Source organism: Lagopus leucura, unplaced genomic scaffold (assembly GCF_019238085.1).
Source record: "Lagopus leucura isolate 7727_CA_CO unplaced genomic scaffold, USGS_WTPT01 Super-Scaffold_100157, whole genome shotgun sequence".
Classification (NCBI taxonomy): Eukaryota; Metazoa; Chordata; class Aves; order Galliformes; family Phasianidae; genus Lagopus; species Lagopus leucura.
In genome coordinates, this window is record NW_024962334.1 from 3,577,119 (window position 1) to 3,589,956 (window position 12,838).

General features: G+C 42.3%; 1 protein-coding gene across 1 annotated transcript in view; it reads left to right on the top strand.

Annotated features, from left to right (window-relative positions):
* LOC122189353 (protein ITPRID1-like) overlaps window positions 1-12,838 on the top strand; it is a 40,494-nt gene that overhangs the window by 25,567 nt on the left and 2,089 nt on the right. The window lies entirely within an intron of this gene.

Sequence of the window (12,838 nt, forward strand, 5' to 3'; positions counted from 1 at the left end):
TAAGCCACTCAAATGCATAAATACATATCTTAAAAAAAAACAACTCAGCTATCTATTGGTGCCAATCATTTAATTATGTCACTGATGGGAGCAACAGTTGGATGTACAGGAGTGAAGTCATGAGCCTTTTGAAGGCAGTGGTCAAAGTCCCACTGACTTCAGTTAAGCCAGTGATTTCATCAGTGCGTGTAAGAGTTTTCTTGGTCAATGCAGGAGCTGAATAACTGTAATTGAATACATCACGAATCCTTTGGATCTCGAGGGTTTCTTTTTGTTTTCAAGTTTTGTTTTGGGGGTGGGTTTTTGTGTTTTTTCCTTCTCTGTGTGTGTTTGTATGTATTTTGTAATAGATGCTGTACCTATGGCAGCCAATTCCTCTTGCCACATCTTCTGGTAAGGTTGTATTTTTTCATTCTGTAACTGCTTGTCTCCAATGATATCTGTGGCCTCATGTCATCCTTGAGGCTGTGCAGGCTGTGTAATTTGTCACCTGACTTACATTAAGTCGCTTTGATTTTGCTTTCTGCTGAATGTCTTGATCTTTACAAACAAAGATGAGCCCCATACCAATAGTCTTGCTTGTAGCAGTATTTGTACAAAGAATAGCAATTCCCCAGGACTTGTGCAGTCAAAACCACCATTTGGACAAACGTTCAGTGAGAAATGAACAAAAGAGAATGTGGACATAGCTTGCTGAGAAGATATTTAAAAAGTGATATCGTACTCCAGAAAGTTTTTTTCCTTTCTTTGCCCAGCTATAAATTGTGGCTACACTATTTAATGATAGAGGCATTAGTTAAAGGCGTTTGAAAATTATAGAAGTATACTGATCATGATGTAAGAAAAAAAATCAACTGTATACCCTGAATAATCTTTTAAGACAGGAATAAGCATGTATGAGGGCTGGTCCAGAAATAATGCCTCTTATTTTACTGTATTGGCACATGACACCCATAGTGGATGTTGCTGGAATGGCAGCAGGGGGTGAAACTTCCAACACAATCCCATTACATGTTGTTGCCATGTGACAGATGGCAGCAGAGGGGCAGTATGGCAGAATGGTGCCTGACATGGAAGTGTGGATGAGGCAAAGGTGTGTCATTGAACTCCTCCATTGCAAAAAATTGTCACTCACTGACAGTCATTAATGCTTGCTGAACGTTTACGGGGACCAAACAGTAGATGTGAGCTCAGTGAGGCAGCGTTTCAGCAGTAGTGACAGTGACCATGGGTAATCCTGGCTGATGTACATTGTTACAAGCACAGCATGCAGGCTGTTCATGGCTGAAGGAAATATATATAGTATATAGCTAATGGTGGGGACTGTATTGAAAAAGAACATTCTGTAGCTGAGAATGTGCTCTATCAAATGGTGTTATTGTGCTCTTTGTTATGGCGTCCACGGAAATAAATAGAGGCATTACTTTTGGAGCAACCTGAGCATTTGGTAAAAATTTCATAACAGAGAAAGAGGAAAGTCATCATTTCTTTTTAGTTCTGATATGACTCCTATCCAATTAAGTGATCAGTTTATAATACAATTGAACCGCACTTAAGATTTCTGCCTTCTCAGCAACATGTTTTAGAGTTTAGAGGAGAGGAATCTTTCCTTCTTCCTTTCTCTGCTGTTTTAGAGTTGTTGATGCTTGGCCTAAATTTAAAGTCTCTTTTATGGGCTTTATTCATGTTCTCTGCCTTTTTCCCACTGCTTCTAAATGACGTGCCCCTCCATACCCATGGGATTCTTGTTACTACTTCAATTTGCTTTGTATCATGGAAGCAGTCGAAACTCAGCGATTATGAATGCACTGTCGTTAGCAGTGAATAACACTAGCTCTTACAAGGATTCCTGCTCAATTGGCAGAATTTGTCTCAGACCCATAAGCAGGGACCCTCGAAATAGGAGCTAGTGGGAAACGTGCTCCAGGTTCCATCAGGAGCCTACGCAGGGAAAACCTCATCTCCCAGGGGAACACGCCTGAAATTAGATTTAGACTGCAAATCGTTTGGGATACAGGCTGCCTGTTTTTCAAGGCAGTTCCAGTGCAGTGCCTGATGGCGTTGAGGACCCACTCTCATTTGTTTGCGGGCTCTGTGAGAAGGGGTATGAGAGCAATGATGAATGTGCTGGAGCCTGGCATGACCCTGCTGAAATGGGATCTTACCTGAGCGGAGAAGCATGAGGTGCCCACCGTGAGAAGAAATAGAGATAGATAGGAACAGACTGCTTTGCCTAGATGGAGCATATTAGAGACGGGTGACTTATGGAAGTGCTTGTCCCTGTGGTATTGTCCCTTGGCTCTGTAGCCTGGCCTCAATTTTAGTCCAATTGCTTAATTTTCTACACTCCCCATGAAAGCCAATTCCCTGGCTGCTGTGTGTCTTCTTTATATTTCCCCATAATGTAGATTCTGGCTGTTTAACTGCAGTAGGCTTTATGATAAGGCTTTTTTTCCCTCTCTCTTGGCAGAACGCTGAGACTTAATTTTAAAAGACGCTGAAACCCCCAAACATCCCCAAATGACTTACAGGGAAAGCAGAGTGTTTTCTAGCTCTGTTTTAAAAAATATTACAATCTTTTTTATTAGGCAATTTTATCATTGTTATAAATAAGTAATTGTACTGGGGAGAAGGGATAATCCTTATTTAATTAAATTCATCTATACTCCCAGGTTGGCAGCAACCAGACATATGTGAGACTAATACCCACAGCCTGCCTGTATGCATGTGCAATTAAAAATTCACTCTACAGTAGCACTGGCAGTTTAGTGTTGCTTTTGGCATTTACAAATTCTTTTATTTTGTGACTTTTTTTTTACCATACACATATGCTGGAGCAGATGTTGCTTATTTGTTGTTTATTCAAATCTGTAGGCTCTGGCAGCTAACTCCATTGTTCTGTAATGAAGCTTTATTCACTGTCCTGTATTAGGACCCAGCAAATGCATGACAGGCAGAGTTAGCTCTCAGCAGGAACTACAGTTATTGTCCTTACTTATTGGCTGTTTATATTCTAAAGCTCACAGTTGAGAAAGCTGGCTGGGCAGGGTAAGGGGCTGGGGGTGCTGTGTGCAGAGGAAAATTACTTGACTCCACTCACTGTATCTTTGCCCTGATGAGGTGCAGACTTGCATGTAAACTCATCTGTTGCAGGGATTTCATATTCAGCACTTGAAAAATAGAGCTGTTCTCCCCCTCTGCCCCCTCTTCTGCCTTGTTCCACCCCCACCCCTGCTGCTCCTTCCTTTTTCAATTAGCCTTTGTAAAAGCACTGGGTTTAACTAAAGGATGTTCCAGCGTTGTTCATCCCCTTAACTCAGCACGTGCCTGAAAATTCATTAGCAGCCACATCTATTAGGGAGTCAGTGTTACTTGGGTGCACCTTGTAGACTCCCTTTCTCTCTCTTGCTTCTTCTTTGCTTCCCTCTACCTCAGCGGGGCAGAGACGTACCCGAGAAGCAGGAATTCCTGCATGGCGCTGACCCGGGCATCGAGTGCCAGCAGAAAGGAATTAGCCTGCTGGAAAAGCCCGTGGTAGCCCAGGAGGCAATCAATCAGGAAAGTAACCACCTCCATCTGGCTCCCTGTGACACGGTAGCTCACTACCGAAGCATTTGTGATTCATCTTGTCCCAATGAGTGGTGCCAGGGATCCCGTACACCCATTTTTTGCAGCAGCTGGGAACGTTCTAGCTTCCTTGCATGCTGAGCTAAAGCGTTAGCTCCTGTGACTTATCAAGTGGCAATTCTTTCAATTATCACACCTTCACTCCTCCCACTCACAGGCTTCTCTTATGGTTTGGCACCATGGGAATATTCACAGAATGCAATTGGCATTTCTTTTAATTGACTGAGTGCCAAGAATGTGAATCCTCTTTGTTATCTATTATCCATTGTAATGTCTGCCTGCGACTGAAGTAGCAACCTCTTCAAAAGGGCAGGAGGAAAAGGCACAAATATTTCCTATGCTTCCGAGCGTATAGGATTTTTCTAGGTGCCTTTATTTTCAGTGTAAGGAAGACTTATTTAGTGTTTCTTATTTACTGCACTACCTGCATCACAGTGTTTTCCTTTGCTGACTACACAGGGATTTTTACTTTTAAAAACAGAATGAATAAAAGGGAAATACAAAGATACAGCCAAAGAGGACACTTGCTAAAGTGGCAATCAAAATCTGGAACTCAAAAACGTCCTATAATTACTCTTCTGTTGGTACTGCCTGATATTTATGTTAAGCTTTGCAATTGGTTAATGATCACATACGGTCTCCTGTTATGAGGTCTCCCTTCAGAAAACATGATGAGTAATAGATCCTTAATAAACATCTATATGTTCTTGAGGCAGTTCATTTGAGTTAGCGTTGTGCAAATATCTTCACAGTAAAAAAATCTCCACTCCTTCCAAAAAAAAAAATAAAAATCCAGGAAGACACTAAAAAGAACACTCATGGAGTTCCACTTTCTCTGCAAAAAAAGACAAGTTTTGCTATGTTATGAGTGGAAGTTGCTCTTGGGTGCTTTTCTTTTTGGTCTCATGGCTTGGTAGGATGTGACCCTTTGCACAGCACTGGCATTTCACATATAGAGCAAACAGCACATCTTTGTTGGGGTGTGGGGAGAAGCCTCACTTTGCAAAGCAGCGGTTTTATCTTCTGCAGGTGACCTGGCACAGAGGAGTCATCTGCTATCTCTAGCTGTTTTGTTTTGCTTCCGTTTGTTTTATGATGCTGCAGACTACATTTTCCCCATGTTCTGCCCACAAGCCATTTGAAGGCCTTTTCATTCTTCTTACTTCTCTACATAAGACACCTATAAGTGAAACTGAGAGGAAGCTGTGTCATTTTCATGCAATTTTTAGCCTGAAGAAGCCTTGAGGAAAGTGCCATGGTCCCAGCAATAAGCAAAGACTGCTAGAAAGCAGAGACTGAGAGAAAAAGAACAACACTGAAAAGCAAAGTTGTGAAATGATGGAGACCCAGGAGGTGGTGATGCCACAGCCACCAGGGCACAAAATAGGCGGCAAATAGAGGAAATCTGGCACACTTCTGAGCTGGTCTCTGGAAGGCTGAGCCACCTGCCAGTGGTGTCAAGAGGCTCTGGCTGCAGTCCTCAGGTAGAGACAGCCATCTCAGGGCGTCTGGGGCTTGTTTGATTTTCAGTGAGTACATTCCTAAAAGTCATTGCACATTCGTAACATTTTGCTGTGCGTATGTGTCATATTTTAGGTCCTGCAGACTGATTCATCCTAGTGGGAAAGGATGTGCATACACTGCTTGCTTGAGGCAGATGGCCCAATGAAAGTTACAAAAACCTGTTGCTGGTTTAAATCCTAGGAAATACAGGGAAATACAAAATACCTTAGGTATTCGTGAGGACAGCTACACAGTTTGAGTGGTCAGTTTAGATTTACAGCCATAGCCTTTTAAATAAGAAAACTTCTGAAATGAAATCTAGCTGTGCAAAAGTTGTGTTGAGGTCTTGAAATGAGACCTTTTCTAATATTTTTTCCTCTGCCGTTCCTACCTACACCCTCAACAGAGCACAGCAGGACCAGAGCCTTGCCTGACCATCCATGATGCCGTGCTAATGGCACCTGTTGAAAGACTGGCCATTTGAACCTTAAACCTCGTTCCAAAATTTATCCAACTTCACATCCTAATTCAGTGATTTGTGAGATTTGTGAGAACACATATACCTTCTTCTGATGCTCCCATATTGCTTTGCCATGGCTGTTAAGGGAGAGGGCTGGTTCCTGCCATTGTCAGTGACCCCTTTGAGAAGGGGGCTTTGCTGTTTATCCTGGTCATATTTTATACTGTAGAAAGCTCAGATTTCTTTCCAGATGAAATCTGTGATTCTTATTCCATGGATCTTCTACATACTTGTTGTCTGCTTACCCGTACAGAGAATTTCTCCTTGGAAAATATCACTGACTAAAAGAGGCAGTCTCACTAAGCTTGACATTCTTAGGCCTCCCGAACACAGTTCAGTGGCTATCACCATGGAAATAGAGCTGCTATAATTGATCTCTACAAAGCAACCACCAAAAGCTAGACACGTATTCTGACCTCCTGATTGCTTTGTCTGCTGCTGACCAGGCAGAATTTGCAGGACCCTTGCAAGACCAACGAGGCTTTCCACTCATTTTTCTCAAAGGTTTTAAGTTTTGCCAGAAGCCGTTCTTCCTTTTGTGAAGCCTTTCGGTTGCACAGAGCCCTACGAGGCTCACTGCAATCACTTATTTTTTATTCATTATCTTTGTGCAGCTGCTACTGGGAGAAGTTGTGATGTAACATGATCTACAGTGTAGGCTGATGACATTCAGCTCTAGCTCTCATTTTCATCAGAAGCAGACACAACCATCACCCGTCTCTCCCGACATTTGGCAGCGGCATGAATCTGAATTAATGACAGTTGGCTGAAGCTCAGCTGAAATAAGATGGAAGTGATACTGACTCTCAAGGAAAAGTAGGAGGAGGACCTGGCAAAGTTTGAAGCTGTTTCATCAGCTGAAGGAAGATAAAAGACCATTGTCAAAGTGACTGCAATTTTGGGTTTTGACTAGATTCATCGCTACGCCTAACCTCCCAGTCTGCAGAAACATCATCTTTCACAGATAACTGCCTACAGTGTTCTCTCTTTTCCCGTCAAATTCAGCTCTTAGATTACTCATTTGTAGTTTTCTGTTGGTTTTTTTTTCCATTTGTAGGGCAGTGTGTTCTTGTGTAGGACAAGCAGGAAGCGATCAGAAGCTGTGAGTGGAAGGCAAGGCAGACGCCTTGCTCCAAGCATGGCAGCTTGCAGGGCTGTGCCTGCTGCTCTCAGTGACAACGTGTGAGATTCATGGTGCCATGCTGTATTACCAGACCTGATGGGACCTTTGACCCATCTACTTTAAATACTTTTAAAGGGGTTTCCATGGACCAAATTGTCTGGGCAAAGTTGGAGGTTTCAGAACCGCTGCCACCAAAGCACACACACATCAGTTCTGAGCTCCTCTGGAGAGGCAGAGGATGTTCCACTAATTCAAGGAAGGAAGGTATATCCTTTTCAGTGAGCAGAAGGTAGGGAACGCACTACTTCCCTTGTCTGTGTTCATCTACAATTTAGGCAGGAAGGAAGGGAAATGAACATTAAAAAAAAAAAGTTTTATTTTTCTTTAATGAGCAGCCTAGTAGAATATTATAATCTAATTCAGTTCTTCTACAAAGCTTCTTTCTATAGAACCTGCAACGTGAGAGAGTGGAAAAGGGAGCCAGCCATCCCACCCACCAGCCCCAGGCGCTTCATGATGGAGAATATTCATACCTGCTGTCACAGTGCTGACCGTAGGGCACAGCAGATGTACTGAAGCTAGTTTTAAATCAGTAAATATGTCCACTGGCATTAAAGCCTGCTAGCATGCAGGCCGGATATCAAGGGTCGTCTAGCCACAGCATCAGGGAGCCAAGTTTGCCCTCTCACCGAACTTTACCAGCATGTTTTGCAGCCTGGGCAGAGCTCCATGCTGCTGTGCTCTGCCTGCTGGCTGTGCTGTGCCACGAGCCTGATAGACACAACCATCTATACACTGAATCTTAAGCCAAAAACTTGGCTGAACCTGGTGCAAAACTGCTTTTTCTTCAGGTGTTTTGGGGGAGAGGGATTGAAAATGAATGCACTAATGGTAGATGCTGTGTTGCTGTGTAGCTGTTTATGCCATGGCAGTTTGTACCTTTAATGCTTCCTGACCTCATTCCCTCAGGTGCTCGTGGTTGATATTTGGAGAACATATAGGCCAATATCCTCCCAGGGGAGCTGGGGACCCTGGGCAAGGAACTGGAGCCTGCACAGGAGGATGTGAAGCACCATGTGTGCACTGGGTCACAAGGTGCGAGAGCTCCCCTGGGGCTATGCACATGCCTCCTGCTAATGACGGCCCTGATGTACAGACCCAATGGTTAACAGCATACAGAACTGAAGGCTGCACGTGGAGATGAGGCAAAATATCAGTGGCTTTCACTTGCCAAGTGAGCCCTCTGCTTTACATCTCCCTTGAAGAAGTCCAAGCACCTTGGGCGTAGCGTCATGCATTCCTGTCCCACGTGAGTTCCTTGCAGACAATGGGGGCCACAGGACTTTCCCCTATACCTAAATATATCAGTGTTACCCAAAATGATGGGGAGAATAATACTGCAGATGGGTTGAGAAATGAGGTATCAGGGTTTTGACAAGCATAAGTCAGTTCCTCAGAGAAGTCAGATTCTGTTGACCTTGTAGGCTCCACTGGACACAGACCCATCATTTGTGCTGTCTGTGCAATACTTATGGTTATGGCATGGCACAGGTAATAACATCCAGGGCTCTTTTTATATTTTCACTTTGTCACACTGTCTTGGATCTTTGGCATGGAAACCCCCTTCAATTCATAGGGAGCAAGGGATAGACACATTTCTGAGCTTTGTTTGTTTTTCAATAAAAATAGATGCTTTTGCTGCATCGAATGCATTTTGGGGTGCATTATTTGCTTTCATATAACATGATTATTCTAATAAGATGATTTATCTAGTTACTGGTATAATGTTGCTGAAAAACAAAATCTGCAAAAAGACGTCGCTGAAAGCTCTGTATTTTTGTTGGCCTTTGGAAACAGAATTTGTGGTTTATGTGCTGCTGCCATCTAGTGATTATTCTCCTGAATCAGATCTTAACTCAGTTCACTTGCTCATCCATTCTGCAGTGTGGAAAGTGAATGAGTGTTACAGAAGTTGCACAGGAGTACTGAAAAGGGGACTAACATTTCAGCAGCACTCAGTAAAATGCTTGTTTTCATAGTCAACAGTCAATAATCAGTGCAGTTGCCTATGAGGGAGGCACTTCCAAGAGTAGGGAAAGACAGCATGGTTTTATTGCATACACAGGAACTGGTATGAATAGCAACATTTATTTAACTAAAATGCTGAAAAATGTACAAAATGATTTCTTGTGGTGCAGCAAGGTCCAGTGAGCTTCAGAAAATCTGCTTTGCTGGAAAACGTTAGCAAAAAGAGTTCTTTGGGCCTTTTGAGAAATTCATATTTTCAGTGGAGTTTTATCAGACCTCAGCAGCCATATAATGGAGCATAATACTTAAAATCAGTGGTGCCTCTCCTGTCTGGGTAGCAGGAGAGGGGAGTAAGCTACCGCTGTTCTGTCACAGCAAGACCAGACCATGTGCAACTGTGCCTTGCAGCTGGCATTTCCTCTAGCACACAGTCAGCTCTTACTACAGTGTCCTTTTCTGAGATGCAATAGGGCAGTGCAGGAGGGATATTGTGTCTAAATGGGAAGGATACTACTAGTTACCCAAAACAACCTCATTTCTATTTTGGAAGCACGTTGATGTATCTTCAAAAATACACTTTTGAAACTCTTTTGTGTGTGTGTGTGTTGCAAAGTTCTGGAGAGTCAGAACCATCATATCTCTCATTTGCTCACACTAGAGCTGTAATGCTGAGCAGCTTTGTTGAACAGCTTTAGTATTTGATGTCTGTGTTTGAGAAGCAAAACACAGAACAGCTAGGATGTAAGAAAAGGTCTATTCAGTTCTAGCACTTCTGTGGACACAGTGCAACCTTCATTCAACCTATTTCTTACTGCACTGGTTCTTCCATTCACGCTGTTGTTGATTTCAACTATTGCTGAATCCAAATGTTTTTCAAGCCCCAACCAGTGAGGTATTTATGTGTGCACTAAACTTTGGGCATGGGAACATTACACATAGTCTTAAGCCTGAATCTAGTTTTCTTGCTGAATTTAGCATGAGCATTTAAGCTGTAATAATGCCAGTGCCTTGAGAGTTCTGCGTGAGATTTCAAAGTGCCTTTGCTTATAGTGAAAAAGTCTGACTAAGCCCTTGAGACTTCTTTTTCCTTCACAAAATACCTGACTACCCTGTAGCTCTTCTGTGTTCTTTAGTCCCACGTACAAATAGCTCTAGACGTGCTTAAACACACCAAGGTCCAGCAATATTTAAATGACTACAGGAACTTGAACAGCATGGCTAGGCTGCAGTTGGTCATCCTGCTTTTTCCTATGACAGGAGAAGCCCAAATTTTAATATGTGAATTTAAAATTCAAATTAGTGCAAATGCTCTTTCATTCAAAGTTATTGTGCCTGTAATTCCCTAAGTAATCAAATGAGGTAGAAGACAAATACAGGAGGGCGCCGACCAACATCAATTTGATTCAGTAGACATGCAAAACATATGGATTATTTACAGTCAGTGCAGAAGTTCTCATGGCATCTTTTCACATTGTGAGTATTCTCCTGGATGGAAGCTAAAAAGAGGTTGTGTTGTTTGTAGCCAAGTCCACAGAAAACCAGCTGCAGAGTATTCAGAGGAACCCAGAACTGCACTTCAGCACTTATTTTTTACTAATTAGGGAATATTCTTTTATTAGTGGTAAACCTAGGAGCCCAGGAGCTTCAGAAAGTTCCTGTACTGAAAGCTGCTGAAAATGGAAGCCACTGTATCCGCATGCAAATAAGGAGAGAGAGAGTCTCTTAATGAATTTGGATTGATCAAGTAAAGGGCTGGAAAGCTGTGGGACCTTTGGGATCTGGAAGGGTATATACTTTCTTATGCGATACAAAATGAAGCAGAGACCTGATTAGTAAATTCCTCCAACCTATTTTTATTTAAAATTCAGGCAGAATAGAAATGGGATGCAGGAGCTGAACTATCCCAGTTCAATTAGCACAAAAAGGCGAGGAGCCAAGGTTTTCCTCACCAAGGTCTTTAGGGGCGATTCTCAGGTTTCCGCTTTCCAGCATAGCCAGATGTATTCTCCGCACAAGGCCCAGAGTTGTAATTTTTAGCTCATAGTTGAATACTGGTCTGCGTCTCTACTTCTTCTCCAAACATACTTTATCTTTCCTTTGTGTGATTCGCTGCATGTATTTGCAGAATCTCTGCAGATTTGGGTGTCTCCACACGCTAGGAGAACTGCGTGGAGCTCCATGAATAATGAATATTTTGGTTCAGTGGATGAGCCAAATGATTGAGGAAAAATGTGATTTGGGTAGACTGGAAATGAAAACATGTTTTGCTTAACGTTCAGGTAATTTAACCCATTTTTTTTCTTCTCCCATCAGTTAAAAAATGACGGATTTGTTTCAGAAAAACGAAACAAAAAACCACATTTGAATGTGAAAGCAACATTTATGTAAATTTTGCTGACCCTTCCCTCTTTCTTTTTGGCCAACTTGTATCCTTCCTAAAAGATGCTTTTCCAGTTGCTGGAAGTTCATTTAAAAATAAAGAATTGCTGCTGTGAAATGGTGCTGACAGTGCTTTAGATACTAGCAACAACATACAATCTGGACGTGTTCAGAAGAACTGGTAGTGAGAAGAATTGGTCCTGGGAGATCTAGACCTAGCAGAAGTTCAAGCTGTGGCTATCCTCACCATGCACTACAGCCTGCCAAGAAAACTGTACTGTTACCATTGGCAAACTAGAAGCATTCATGAAGAGGGAAACTCCATTCCTCCACAGGATGGCATTAGGCACGCTCTGAATTTCAGTCTCACTCCCTGTTTGGGACACTGGGTGGAAATGATGTGAGAGATTGGCCAAGCCTTCACCCAGAGTTTCCCCAGTATACAAATGCTGTCTTCCATTATGTAAACATTACTTGAACCTGGTATACAGGCATTAAACCAAGCTGTGTTTAAACAGATCGTAACTGAGCTGCCTCAATTTGTAAAGGACTTTGACTTTGATCTAGTTCTGACCCAGCCCACAGTACTGCTCTGCATTTCTCCTAGGAGTGTGTTGTTCAGCTTGAAGTCCTCATGGGAGTACTTGGACGATTTCTTCCAAGCTTTTCACCTCACCTTACATTGGAGGGCCATATTTTTTCTTACTAAGTCTTGGTTTTAATTCAGACTTCCATGGAAATCACAGAAATTTTGTCTGGCTATCAATAAAGTGTTTCGTCTCAACTGTTAAAAACTCCTTATGTTAATCTGAGTAGCTTTGATATAGCCTAGCACATTGGGTAGGCTCTCACAAGTCAGTGTGGGATGCAATGATTAAATTAGGCATCTGAATGTACTTGGAATAGATCCGCAGCACAGAACCTCAGAGACCTCACTTCAGATGGAAAAAATGGAGAATTTAAGCCTTTACTCTGGGAGTATTCGTTTATTACACATCTATCATGTAGGTAGGTGCAAATCAGGTGCCTAACTCAGATGAATATGAAATCACCTTCATTGATGTGAGTGAACTGTTCTTAAAATGGTTCTCTGTCTACTGTAAATTACTTTCTATTTTGCTTACACAAGAACTGTAGAAACTGGATTAACGCTCAGAAGGGTCATAAGATCCTATAATATAACCACTTTTAAATACACATACAGACTTTCAGAGTAGTATGAACCTTGATGTTTTTTCAATGAGAACTGTAACAGCCAAACACACACGATACATACTTCCAGGGGAAGTCAAAAGAGACACATGGAGATGTTCCTAGTCTAGCTGTAGTGCTGCAAACTTGATCTGCAGACATTTCTTCCAGCCTTATTTTTGTTTTCCATGAAAAATCAGCCCCAAAATCACATACTTTGGTTAGTTCTCTAGCTAGTGCAGGAAACTATAAACGTAGATGTATGATATTGAGTGTATGTTGTTTGCAATATACGAACACAACTGACTGTCCTGCTGAAGCAGATGCTTTGTAGTTATTGTAATGAGTGGGCCAAACCTGGCAGGAGCCACCTGATTTTGACCAGGTCAGATGGTGAATTCTAAAAGCACTACTCTTCCATTTGAGGTTGTTGCTTTTTTTCCTACAAGGAGCATTCCAGCTACCTT